The 14713-nt window shown below is 35.6% G+C and overlaps 1 non-coding gene across 1 annotated transcript; it reads right to left on the bottom strand.

The window, feature by feature from the left end:
* Positions 1 to 2360: 2360 nt before the first annotated feature.
* LOC121217263 (small nucleolar RNA R71) lies at positions 2361 to 2467 on the bottom strand. The gene has a single exon (XR_005913372.1). It is a non-coding gene; the product is annotated as a small nucleolar RNA R71 (small nucleolar RNA).
* Between the last annotated feature and the right edge of the window lie 12246 nt (positions 2468 to 14713).

Raw genomic sequence — 14713 nt, 5'->3', positions numbered from 1 at the left:
CCTAAATTAATCACATAACCAAATCATCAAGATCATATTCAATTCACTCCATCGTCATTCACGCATAGCACACTTAAATATTATACCTGAAATAACATAAATTCATCAATCAACTTAGCCATTTTCGCATGGCTTTAGTTATACATACTATAATTCAACATTTCATAATAAAACACATTTAAGCCTATATATGCCATAATTTAAGTTCAATAATTTAAATACCACAGCTGTGGATAGTGTGGTGAACTTTGCTGATGATCCCCAAGCTTGTAACTTGAATCCAAAATCTATAAAACAAAAACACATATATATACACAGAGTAATGATAAACCGTAATTTATACATATTTTTATCCCATGCTTGACCCATTTATGAATGGTTTCTCCTTAGATTTGGTGAATTCGATGCTCCTAATCCTTTAATTTCATGTTTTATACTTAGGAGAGCATAAAAGAGTAAAAAGAGCAAGAAACGGGCCAAAAACGGAGAAAATGGACCCACATAGGAAATCAACACGGCCTGGACTTCCTCACACGGACGTGTCACATGACCATGTCTATTTGGCAGGATTGAAGCATGACTTACACGGGTAGACTACACACCCATGCCTATTCAACAGCCTTGACCACGGGCTAGAGCAATTGCACACGGGCGTGTCCCTGCCGAGCCCAAGTATAGTCCTATTCAGAAAAGGCCAATTTTTAGGGCTCTTAGGCATCCAAAAGCCTATTTAAACACCTGATGAAGCACTCAAGGAAAGCCGATTGATCCATCTCATAAGCCGAATTCATCATCAAGACTGAAGATCTCCCTTCAAGTTCCTTCAGGAGTTTTGGGTTTTCTTATGTTTTTTTATCTTTATGCTTTTGAGATGTTTTCTTTCATAAGTATGAATTAAACCCCCTAAATACCTAAGGGGAATGAAACCTAAGACGTATCTTGTTATTATTATCTGAATTGTATGATAAATATTTGACTTATTCTTGATTATGTGTTCTTAATTCTTGTTTTGATATTCCAGGATATTGATTCAAGTTAAGCTCTTATTTAGAGGAGGAATAGACCCTGTCTAAGAGTAAATTTGTCATAATTAAGTAGAGTTGATTGCACGCCTAGAGATAGGGTGATAAGGTTTAGCCAGATTAGGGTGAAACCTAATAAAGGAATCTATAAATCGAGTTAATGTAATTCTAAGGTGTTAATTAGAAAGAGATTTCAATTATTCAACCTAGGGTTAGACATTATTAGTCTCAAGAGAGATAATAATATAACTTAGGGATTTCTATGGATCAAGTCAAATGAATAAATCGTCTGATTCAGAGTCAAATAACAAGTGAAGTCTAAGTGGATTTTTCCTTAGGTATTGTCTTCATCAATTGAATTTTCCCAAAAGTATTTTCCCAAATTTTCTTACTACGCATTCTTAGTTAGTAATTAGTTTAGATAACCAAACCTCTTAATTTTTAGGCTAGATAATAAAAAAGAAGTAAATACTTGTACTTGTAGTTCCTTTGGGTTCGCCAATCCGATCTTGCTGAACTATACTACTGTTCGATAAGTACACTTGCCTTAGTCATGATAATAAGTTAGTCTCAAGAATGATTATTTCATAAATCTTTAAAACCTATCACGAATATCACGTCTCAAGTTTTTGGCGCCGTTGCCGGGAACTAGGATATTAGGAACACTCGATTTTTATTACTTCAGCCATTTTACTTTTATTATAATTTAAATTTTTATTTTCTTTTCTAATTCTTCATTTATTCTCTTTTGACAGGTTTTTCTAGTTTAGGACCAGAAGAAACCCATCAGGACCACTACTTTTTTATGGAGAGATCAACTGCATAGTTCGCAGAAACCGAAGAGAAATAAGGCGAAGCTTACGATACACAGAAGAGTAAGAGGACGATACTTCAACCACAACTGAGGAGATGGCTGAAAACCAAGAAAACCCGCTACCTCCTGCGATTGCTGTTAATCAGAATCCTGCTCCTCACACTATGTATGATTATTCTAAACCTTCTTTAACAGGAACTGAATCGAGCATAGTTAGACCTGCTGTTGTTGCAAATAATTTCGAACTAAAACCTAACACCATTTAAATGATCCAACAGTTTGTTCAGTTTGATGGTTTACAGGACGAGGATCCCAACGCTCACTTGGCAAATTTCTTAGATTTTTGCGACACTTTAAAAATTAATAGCATTTTTGATAATGCCATTTGCCTTCGGTTGTTTTCCTTTTCGTTAAAGAATAAGGGTAAACAGCGGTTGAACTCGTTGCCACGAGGATCAATCACTACTTGGGAACAGATGACTGAAAAATTTTTATTAAAATATTTTTCACCATCTAAAACAGCTAAATTACGTAATGATATCTCCTCTTTTGTGCAGATGTATTTAAAAACACTCTACGATGCATGGGAGAGATACAAGGACCTTTTACAAAGATGCCCTCACCATGGGTTACCACTCTGGCTACAAGTCTAAATGTTTCACAATGGCTTGAACCTTTCGACTCGGCAGATGGTTGACGCAGCTGCTAGTAGAACAATTAATAATAAGACACCTGAAGATGCCTATGAATGTATGGAGGAGATGTCACTGAATAACTATCAGTGGTAAGTCATGAGGACAAAGCCAACGAAAACAGCTGATGTTTATAACGTCGATTCAGTCACCATGCTCTTTAATCAGGTAGAACTTTTGAATAAGAAAATCTATGGATTTCTTAGTTCTTTACAGGTTCACCCAGTAATGCAATGCGAAGCAAGTGGAGGTGGATCAAGCAATTTAGAATCCCACTCTATTGCCACAACATGGAGAACGAGCAGTTAAATTAAAAGGGTAATAATCCTCGATCTCAAAATAATCCTTATAGTAATACTTACAATGCAGGTTGGAGGAACCACCCAAATTTCTCATGGGGAGGCCAAGGGAACCAGAGACCACCACCTCCAGGGTTCCAACAACCACCCTACCAACAAGAGAAAAAGTCGAACCTTGAAGAGATGCTAACAAAATTCATCTCAGCGTTAGATACTCATGTTTAAAATACCGAGACAGCACTTAAAAATCAACAAGCTTCGATCCAAGGGCTCGAAACTCAGATAGGTCAGCTCGCTAAATTGATATATGAAAGACCACCAGAAGCCACTACAAGAAGCTGATAGAAAGGAGGTTGAACACGAAAACAATGACAACTTAATGCCAAAAGAAAATAAACCACCAATCCCATACCCAGCAAAGTTGAAGAAAGACTGCATGGATACACAATTCGATAAATTTCTTGAACTTTTTAAACAACTGCATATTAACTTACCTTTTGTTGAAGCTATATCGCAGATGCCTACATATGCAAAATTCTTAAAGGAACTTCTAACAAACAAAAGAAAGTTTGAAGACTTATCTATAGTGGAGCTTAATGAAGAGTGCTCAGCCATACTCCAAAACAAACTGCCAACCAAATTGAAAGACCTAGAAAGTTTTACTATTCCCTGTTTAATTGGTAGTGTGAATGTTGATAAAGCACTAGCTGATTTAGGCGCCAGCATTAATTTGATGCCATATAAAATGTTTAAACAACTTGGTCTGGAGGAACCTAAACCCACTAGGATGAGTATTCAAATAGCTGATAAATCTATTAAATATCCTAGGGGAATTATAGAGGACATACTTGTAAAAGTAGATAAATTTATATTCCCTGTTGATTTCGTTGTGCTTGACATGGATGAAGATGTTGAGGTGCCTTTAATTTTTGGTCGGCCATTTTTAGCAACTGCTAGAGCTGTAATTGATGTGGGTGATGGTAAATTGGTACTTAGAGTAGGTGATGAAGAGATTATTTTTAAAATTTATGATGTCATGAGATTTTCTAGAGAACAAGATGACTCATGTTATTTTATCGACTCTATTGATCATGCTACTCAAGATTATTTTCAGGAAATCGCACACAAGGACACGATGGAACCGTGTCTCGCCCAAGGAAAGGGGATGGATGATGATTCTGAGATAGCAACCGAACAAAACTCTAATGAAACCTCCCCAAAACTAGCAGAATATGAGGGAATTAAGGTAAAAGATGAACTTAAGCAAAAACCCTCTATTAACGAACCTCCCAAACTGGAACTTAAACAATTGTCGAATCACTTGTAATATGCATTCCTTGGAAATAATTCCACATTACCGATAATTATTACATCCAACTTTCAACCCAAGGAGAAAAAGGAATTACTCCAAGTTTTGAGAAAGCATAAAAGGGCCGTAACTTGGAAAATTTCTGACGTCAAAGGGATCAGCCCTTCTTTTTGCACCTACAAAATTTTAATGGAAGATGAATATAAACAATGCGTGCAAGCCCAAAGACGACTGAACCCCAACATGAAGGAAGTTGTTAAAGCTGATGTAATTAAACTCGTAGATGCTGGAATTATTTATCCTATTTCTGACAGTTCTTGGGTGAGTCCAGTGCAGGTTGTTCCTAAGAAAGGAGGCATGACTGTTGTAGCCAATGAGAAGAATAAATTAATCCCAACAAGGACAGTCACAGGTTGGAGAGTGTGCATTGATTATAGGAAGCTAAATGATGCCACGAGAAAAGACCACTTTCCCCTTCCATTCATTAACCAAATGTTGGAAAGATTGTTAGGACACATGTAATACTGCTTTTTAGACGGACTCTCTAGCTATTTCCAAATCCCAATAGCTCCTGAAGATCAAGAAAAGACGACATTTACATGTCCATATGATACGTTTGCTTATCATAGAATGCCTTTTGGATTATGTAACGCTCCTGCTACTTTTCAGCGCTGCATGATGGCCATTTTTGACGAACTCATAAAAGACGTCATGGAGGTATTTATGGATGATTTTTCAATTTTCGGTAACTCTTTCCATCTTTGCCTAAAAAATTTAAAACGAGTGTTAATAAGATGTGAGGAAACAAACCTTCTACTTAACTGGGAAAAATGTCACTTTATGGTTCAAGAAGGTATTGTGTTAGGGCATAAAATTTCTAGTAGAGGGATTGAGCTTGATAAATCTAAAATTGAAACCATTGAAAAACTATCCCCTAATTCGGTTAAGGCTATTAGGAGCTTCTTAGGACATGCTGGGTTTTATAGAAGATTTATTAAAGACTTTTCTAAAATAGTTAAGCCTTTGACTAAATTACTAGAAAAAGATGTGCCTTTTAATTCCGATCAGGAGTTTTTAGAAGCATTTAATACTTTAAAGGATAAACTGACTAAAGCTCCAATTATAATTGCACCTAATTGGAATTCACCTTTTAAACTAATGTGCGGTACGAGTGATTTTGCAGTAGGTACAGTTTTGGGACAGCGAAGAGATAAACATTTTCAACCTATCTATTATGCTAGAATGACTTTGAAAGTTGCACAAAAAAACTACACCACCACGGAGAAAGAGCTGCTAGCTGTGGTTTTTGCATTCGATAAATTTAGACCATATTTAATATTGTCTAAAGTTGTCGTTTATACTGACCATTCCGCTCTTCGCCACCTTTTGAATAAAACTGATGTAAAACCTTGACTCATTCGATGGATCTTATTATTGCAAGAATTTGACTTGGAGATTAAGGATAAGAAAGGAGCTAAAAATCTTGCGGCTGACCATCTCTCCAGGCTTGAAAAATCAAGTACCAAAGAACCAGATGACATTGAAATAAATGATTCATTCCCTGAAGAACAATTTTTTTCTATATCTGATTCTGAGGTACCTTAGTTTGTAGATATTGCAAATTTTTTAGCTGCTGACATTATCCCAAAAAGGTTGACACATCAGCAAAAGAAGCGATTCTTCACTGATGTGAAAAACTACTTCTGGTAATACCCTTTTCTTTTCTGTAAATGTGTAGATCAAATCATTAGGAGATGCGTTACAAGGATAGAAGCATTGAAAATCTTGGAACATTGCCACTTAGGACCGCCTGGAGGACATTACGGTGGAAATAAGACCGCACATAAAGTCCTCGAATCAAGTTTTTATTGGCCCACTCTATTGAAAGACACCAACAGGTATGTTACTTCTTGCGACAAATGTCAAAGGACAGGTAAAATATCCAAACATGATGAAATGACTTAGACATATATGCTCTCATGTGAAATATTTGACTTTTGGGGTATCGACTTCATGGGTCCATTCCCTATTTCATTCGGGAATAAATACATCTTAGTAGTTGTTGATTATATGTCCAAATGGGTAGAAGCCCAAGCTTTACCTACTAATGATGCTAGAGTAGTAGTACGATTCCTTAAGAAACTTTTCTCTCAATTTGGTACACCTAGAGCAATTATCAGTGATAAGGTACTCATTTTTGTAATGCCCAATTTGACAAGACCCTTAAGAAATACGAAGTTCATCACAGAACAGCTACCCCTTATCACCTTCAAACTAGTGGCCAAGTTGAAGTAGCCAACTGAGAGCTTAAACGTATCCTAGAAAAGAAAGTAGAATTAAACAGGAAGGATTGGGCGATGAAGGTAGATGATGCTTTATGGGCTTATAGAAATGCTTGTAAGACTCCCATAGGAACATCACCTTACAGACTTGTTTATGGGAAAGTTACCACCTACCGTTTTGAGTTGGAACACAAGGCATTCTAGGCTATAAAATTTCTAAACCTTGACCCCAAACTTGCAGGTGAAAACAGGTTGATGCAGTTGAACGAGTTAGATGAGTGGCGAGCCAATGCATATGAAAATTTGCGCCTATATAAAGAAGTGACGAAGCGCCACCACAACGCCCGTTTAAAGCAACGAATGCAATTTAAAATTGGAGATCTTGTCCTATTATATAACTCGAGACTCAAATTGTTTCCTAGAAAGCTTAAATCACGATGATCAAGTCCTTTCATAGTTCAAACTATATTTTGCATATGGTACAGTAGAGGTAAGTCATCCATCACAAGGCACTTTCAAGGTAAATGGACATCGTCTCAAAATGTATAACGGTAAGAATTTCAAAGACAATAAAGAGGAGCTACGACTCCATGAAGTTACCTAAATACACCCACAACGTAGAGTTAAGCTTAGACTATAAAGAAGCGCTTCTCGGGAGGCACCCCGAGCACTAACGGTGCTAACTTCTCTAAATTTTAGTCTTTAATATTAAATTCACTAACTGAGTCAATAAACACAGGAATTTCAAAGCCACACGGCTAGGAACACGGGTGTGCCGTAGGCCGTGCACATACCACAGGATGAAATACGGTCGTGCGCTGCGGCCGTGTGAAAATAGGGCAAAAAAGATTTTCCCCAACACGAGATGCAATACGTTGTCACGACCGTGCGACATGGCCGTGGGTGAAACTGCCAAAATAATAAGGGCGTACGACATGCCTGTGTTTTGAAACCATGGGCAAACCTGTCAATTTAGTACAAGCGTCTAATCCAGCCCCATGGTCGACACTGTCACAATAACATGGACGTGTGCCTGCATACACGGGCGTAGGAGAAGCGATCGAAGATTGACACGGCCATGCAATATGGTCGTGTACACCAATACGCCTAATTTTGAAACCCACGAAACGCAGGGGCTGAAACGAAGGCACGGCCGCGTGCCCCAATTTCTCTATAAACACCTATTATCTATTTTAGCTTTATCTTTATATTTTGAAATTACTTTTTATTTCCTATTAACACTATTTTATCTTGAGTTTTTACAATTTTTATTTTCGGCTATTACATTACGAGTAAACATGCTTCATTATATTTCCTAAAGAGTTCCTAATTTTATCACAGTCATAAAGAGCTCCAAAGCTCATCATCAAGCAGGAACTAAAAACTCCAACGGCGCAAGACTTATGGACTAATGAACCTCTACCACCACCGGAGTATCCTCCTCCACTCTCATCATTACCTTAGCTAATTATTCTCCATAACTATTTTTCAAGGAGTTCATTCATCATTCAGGAAATTTCACTTCTCTCCCTATCTTATGATTATAAATCTATCTTTGTCAATATATCTTTCTTTGTACATTGAGGGCAAAGTACATCTTAAGTGTGGGGAGTCTTTTATATCATCATTAGAAATCCCTGAATTTTGTCTTATTCTCATGTGAATCACTCATATCACTATTAAAATGAATTTTGATTAATTTATGATTTTTATTGATATGTCTTGAATTAAAATATAGGTATTTATGCATTGATTGTTTAAACTTTAAGACATTAGGAAATCAAGCACGATAAGTTGATTTTTGAAGAATTAAAAACTTTTAGGTTGTTTCTCTAAGTTTAGGTATTATCTTGAGTTGAAATTCACAAGTTTGAACATCAAAAAGCCATAATTTTTGTGAGATATTGAGCCTTCAGAGCATATTTTATTCCTTTCGTGCTCACTTTCATTATGAGTGCGTCAGTTTTGATTTGTTATTCTAGAACTTGCTTGATTATGCATATCAAGACCACATCATTTGATTTGATATGTTAAGATGATAAAGGCACTTAGGTTTAACCCACTCACTCTACAAAACCCTACCTCCATAATTAACCCTTAGTGAACCCCTTTTGAGCCTAACAAGCCATTAATTGATTTACCCTCAATATTAACCCATAACCTAATATTGTTGAAATCCCCTAATTTGATCCATATTTTTTTCGAGATTTGATTTGAAAAAATTGCTTAGTTATGTTATGTTTTGTGCTTCTAAATATTTAAATTGTTCTTAAAAAAACACAATACTTACATACATATTAGTAGTAATTCATCATTTTTGATCTTGAGTGTTAATTTCATATTCTAAGAAGAAGCTCACTTGTATTCAACTGATGACTAGTTATTTTTCTAGCTAGGTAATTTTTCAATTCAATCTAGGTTCTACCATCTTCTTTCAGCTTGTGACCACACCCCCTAACCAAAGCCACGTTACAACACTCTAAAAAGACCTTTTTGATTGATGTACTCAGATCAATATATAATGGTGGAGATTTGATTTTCAAGCAAGCCTATGGTAATAACTTTTCATATTGACTAATGATGCTTTTATTGATTTCCTTAAACACCATGAGTGATTTGAGTGAATCTTTAGTGAGGATGTTAAACTCTATGATATTTTGATCAAAGGTAATCACTTCGATGAGGGGAGACACCTATGTTTTCATGATAAAATGCTCAACTTGGAATGTTTGAAACTTTGATGTACTTTTAGTTGAATTTTCAATGTATGAGTACTTATGCATTATTTTGAGATATTATTGATAGGGATTATAAGTTGAGAACAATTTATTTTGATTATGAGTTGAGGATTTTTGCTTGAGGACAAGCAAATGCTTAAGTGTGGGGGTATTTAATAAACCCTAATTTATACATATTTTTTTCCCATGCTTAGCCCATTTATGAATGGCTTCTCCTTAGATTTGGTGAATTTGATGCTCCTAATCCTTTAATTTCATGTTTTATACCTAAGAGAGCATAGGAGAGTAAAAAGAGTGAGAAACGGACTGAAAACAAAAAAAAAATGGACCCATGTGAGAAATCAACACGACCTGGACTTACTCACACGGGCGTGTCACACAACCATGTCCATTTGGAAGGATTGAAGCACGACTTACACGGGTAGACTACACGCCCGTGCCTATTCAATAGCCTTGACCATGGGCTGGAGCAATCGCACACAAGCGTATCCCTGTCGAGCCAATTATAGTACTATTCGAAAAAGGTCAACTTTTAGGGCTCTTAGGCATCCAAAATCCTATTTAAACACCTGATGAGGCAGTTAAGAGGGGGACGCAGAGTAGGAAGCAAGGAATTACTCAAGGATAGCCGATTGATCTATCTCAGAAGTCGGATTCATCATCAAAACTGAAGATCTCCCTTCACGTTCCTTTAGGAGTTTTGGGTTTTCTTATGTTTTGTTATCTTTATGCTTTTGAGATGTTTTCTTTCATAAGTATGAACTAAACCCCATAAATACCTAAGGGGAATGAAACTTAAGACAAATCATGTTATTATTATCTGAATTGTATGATAAATATTTAACTTGTTCTTAATTATGTGTTCTTAATTCTTGTTTTGATATTCCAGGATATTGATTCAAGTTAAGCTCTTATTCAGAGAAGGAATAGACCCTGTTTAAGAGTAAATTTGTCATTATTAAGCGGAGTTGATTGCACGCCTAGAGATAGGGTGATAAGATTTTGCCAGATTAGGGTGAAACCTAATAAGGGAATCCATAGATCGAGTTAATGCAATTCTAGGGTGTTAATTAGAAAGAGATTTCAATTATTCAACCTACGGTTAGACGTTATTAGTCTCGAGAGAGATAATAATATAACTTAGGGATTTCTACGGATCAAGTCAACTGAATAAATCATCTGATTCAGAGTCAAATAACAAGTGAAGTCTAGGTGGATTTTTCCTTAGGTATTTTCTTAACCAATCGAATTTTCCCAAAAGTATTTTCCCAAATTTTCTTTCTGTGCATTCTTAGTTAGTAATTAGTTTAGATAACCAAACCTCTTAATTTTTAGGCTAGATAATAAAAAGGAAGTAAATACTAGTAGTCGTAGTTCCTTTGGGTTCGACAATCCGGTCTTGCTGAACTATACTACTGTTCGAGAGGTACATTTGTCTTAATCGTGATAATAAGTTAGTCTCAAGAATGATTCTTTCATAAATCATTAAAACCTCTCAAGAACGATTCTTTCATAAATCATTAAAACCTGTCACGAATATCACATATCAAGTAAGCTTTTATAGCTTAGTAAGTCATAAGAAAATATCAACTCAATAATATATTCAACTCCTTAAAATTTAAAATAAACTAATTTATTATATCAATGTCATATTTAATTTCAACTTGATCAATCCATAACCACACATGTTTAACATAACTATCACCTTGGTCGAATACTTATAAGGTTAACAATTTACAAATTTTCATTCAACTTTCAAAGCCAAATATCATTATACATTCAAATATACTTCCACACATTTACACAAGCTCACTAAACAAAATTTAACTTCATATACTAAAATCACTCATGTGGCCGAATATACAAGGTCCAATATAGCATCACATATGTACATACCTATATGGCCGAATATACAAGATCATTTAGCTCAGTTTACTTGCTCAATTACCACATCAACATGAAGTCTTATAGGCATAGGCTTGAAAATAAATCACCTGTATAAAACCTACTAGGCATAAGCCTGAATCACACACCGGCACAAGGCCTACTAGACTTGAAGTCTGATTTTATTCACCGGCAATAAGCCTGCTAGGCATAAAGCCCGATTAAATTCACCAGCACAAAGCTTGCTAGGCTCGTAGCTTAAATATCATTATTATAAAGCTATCTCATAAACAATTCATATATCGAACATTTCAAATATTCCACATAATTCATACTGTCTTCCAAAAATTATAACTTAATCGAGTCAAACTCAAATGCATTATCTCTATGCTTTATCACATTCGGCTAACTATACCATAAATCCATAAATTCCAAATCAACAAGTTAAACTACATTACATTCAAAATTTACGATGTCTAATTACTTAAAGACTTACCTCGGATATCGACGAATGATGTAAATCAACTATTCGACTATTTTTGTTTTTCTCCGACCAAGTTCGATTTCTTTTGTTCTTGATCTATACAATTTCAAATTAATCTCATTCAAACACAATTTCATTCAATTTAATCCAACAACACATAAACAGGCAAATTACCATTTTACCCCTAATATTTTTTTTATTTTTTACAAATTAGTCCTACTTGCCTAAAACACAAAACAAGCAAAATTTGCTCATACTATACTTAGGCCGAATACTCCCCATACCCAAAAAAGTCCTCACATTTTGTTTATTTTTTATTTGAGTCCTTCAATTTATTATTTTTGCAATTTAGTCCTCATTACTCAAAATCTTCAAAAACTTCAATACAAAACATGTTAATCTAAAACATATTTTTGATATTTCATCATCAAACATAAGAAAGCACAAAAATTCATCAATGGCATAGCTCAAAATATGCATCAAAATAAAAAATTTAAGCATGGGTCGGATAGTACTCGAAGCAACGATCTCAAAAATGTAAAAATTATCAAAAACCGAAGTGAAAACATACCTTGATTTAGCTTGAGAAGTAGTTGAATGTTCAAAGCTTTATAAACCTTTATTTTCTTTAAGTTTCGATCATAAGAAATCAAATGACGAACATGGCTTTAATTATTATATGTTTTATTATATACATATTATTACATAATTTACATATTTAACCTTATGTTAAAAATATAAAACCATTTTAAATGCATGGTCACAACCGTCCATGATATTTAACTAAGGTAAAATTACATTTTAAATGCCTCCACTTACAAAGACATATTCATTTTAGCCCTTTTACAATTAACCGTCAAATTTTAATTTTACGCGATTAAGCCCTTTTATTTAATTGGACTCAAACGACAAAATTAAATTACGAAAATTTCATAGGCATAAATTCACACAAAATAAACACAGAAAATAATTTTAAAATATTTTTTGACTCGGATTCATAGTCCCGAAACCACCGTTCTGATTAGGGTCTAAATCGGGTTGTTACAATAAAAGTCTTAAATATCTTATGACTCTAAAGGACGTGAACTTGAGGCAAAGAAGGTGGCTTGAATTGTTGAAAGATTATGAGCTTGTGATAGATTATCATCCCGGTAAGGCAAATGTGGTTTAGGGTACAATTCTAGCAGAGTTAAGAGATAGACAGACTTTTCTTCAACAGATTTGTGATGCTCAGGAAACTGAGCATGGTAGTAAACACACGGGCAGAGACACGGCCGTGTGTCTCAACCAGCACCTATGATGCCTCAACATATGGATTTCATGAGATTTACTAAAACACTTATTGATAGAATTCGAAAACAAGGTGCCGAAGAATTTAGGGCAAATGCTAATGATGACCCCGAAAGAGCAGAGTTCTAGTTAGAGAACTTGATACGGGTATTTGATGAATTATCATGTACACCCGAAGAGTGCTTAAATGTGTCATATCCTTATTGAGAGATGCGGCGTATCACTGATGGAGAATGCTGATATCTGTAGTACCACCAGAGAGGGTCACTTGGGAATTCTTTCAAGAAGAATTTTGAAAGAAATACATTAGTGAAAGATTCATCGAACAGAAGCGTAAGGAATTCCTTGAATTGAAACAGGGTCGTATGACAGTTAGTGAATATGAAAGAGAATTCGTCAAACTCAGCAAATATGCTCAGGAGTACATACCCTCCGAGGCTAAAATGTGCAAAAGATTTGAAGATGGACTCGATGAGGATATTAAGACATTAGTGGGTATTCTCGAGTTAAAAGAATTGTCGTACTTGTTGAACGGGCTTATAAAGCCAAAGACTTGTTAAATAAAGGAAGATGGCCAAGTCTGATACCAGAGATACAAGAAAGAGGTACATGAGTAAGTCATTACCATCGCAGTCTAAGAAATCTAGAAAGATGTATTCTCGTTCACATGTGTCATCTGGACATTCATACGGGAATCGTAAAAAGTAGAATTCGAGTTTTAGATCTCAGGCTACATCTATGGGAAGCGTGGGTAATGCTAAACCTTCCAAGGTTGAATGTCTGCAATGTGGTAGGCGTCATTCTGGCAACTGTAGAGGGAGTGAAGGATCTTGTTTTAAATATGGTTCTCTAGACCCCTTTATTAAGGATTGTCCCGAGATGATGGAAAAAGAAAGATTTCAAAGTCCAAGACCGAGTGGCACAGCTTCTAGGGGAAGGCCCACGAGAAATGCCGGGAATGGATCCAGTAGTAATTATGTGACGCGAGATACAACAGTGAGGTCTGAAGCTAGGGCTCTAGCTAAAGCCTATGCCATACGTGCACGCGAAGATGCAACTTCTCTTGATGTTATCATTGGTAAATTTTCTTTCTATGATACTAATGCTATTGCTTTGATAGACCCTGGCTTCACTCATTCGTATGTGTGTATGAAATTGGCATCTAGTATGAATATACCTATTGAGTCTACAGAATTTGTAATTAAGGTGTCTAACCAGTTAGGAAAGCATGTGATAGTTAATAAAGTATGTAAGAAATGTCTGTTGATGGTTAAAGATCATTGTTTTTCGACCGACTTGATGTTGTTACCGTTTGACGAATTTAATGTCATACTGGATATAGATTGATTGGCACTACATGAGGCTATAGTGAATTGTAGACAGAAAGTTATGGATCTGAAATGTGAAAACGGTGAAATTCTTTTAGTTGAATCAGATGATGCAAATAAGTCGCCAATGATGATTTCTTCAATGATTGCTCAGAGATACTTGAGAGAGGGGTGTGAAGCTTATTTGGCATATATATTGAATACAAAAGAATCTGAATTGAAAATCCAATCAGTGCCGGTTGTGTGTGAATATCCGGATGTAATTCTGGAGGAATTGAAGGGTTTGCCTCCAGCTAGAAAAGTGGAATTCAGTATTGAGCTAATGCTAGGGACGGAACCCATCTCTATTGCCCCATATATGATGGCCCCAACTGAACTGAAAGAATTGACATCACAATTGCAAGAGCTGACCGACAAGAATTGAAATCACGGTTGTAAAATCTGGTTGGGAGCGTTATTTACCATTGGCCAAGTTTGTGTACAATAATAGTTTCCAATCAAGAATTCAAATGGCTCCTTATGAAGCTTTATACGGTCGGAGATGTAGAATACCAGTATGTTGGTCTGACCT

This window comes from Gossypium hirsutum, chromosome A02 (genome assembly GCF_007990345.1).
Source record: "Gossypium hirsutum isolate 1008001.06 chromosome A02, Gossypium_hirsutum_v2.1, whole genome shotgun sequence".
NCBI lineage: Eukaryota > Viridiplantae > Streptophyta > Magnoliopsida > Malvales > Malvaceae > Gossypium > Gossypium hirsutum.
This window is presented reverse-complemented; position numbering and strand designations above follow the sequence as displayed.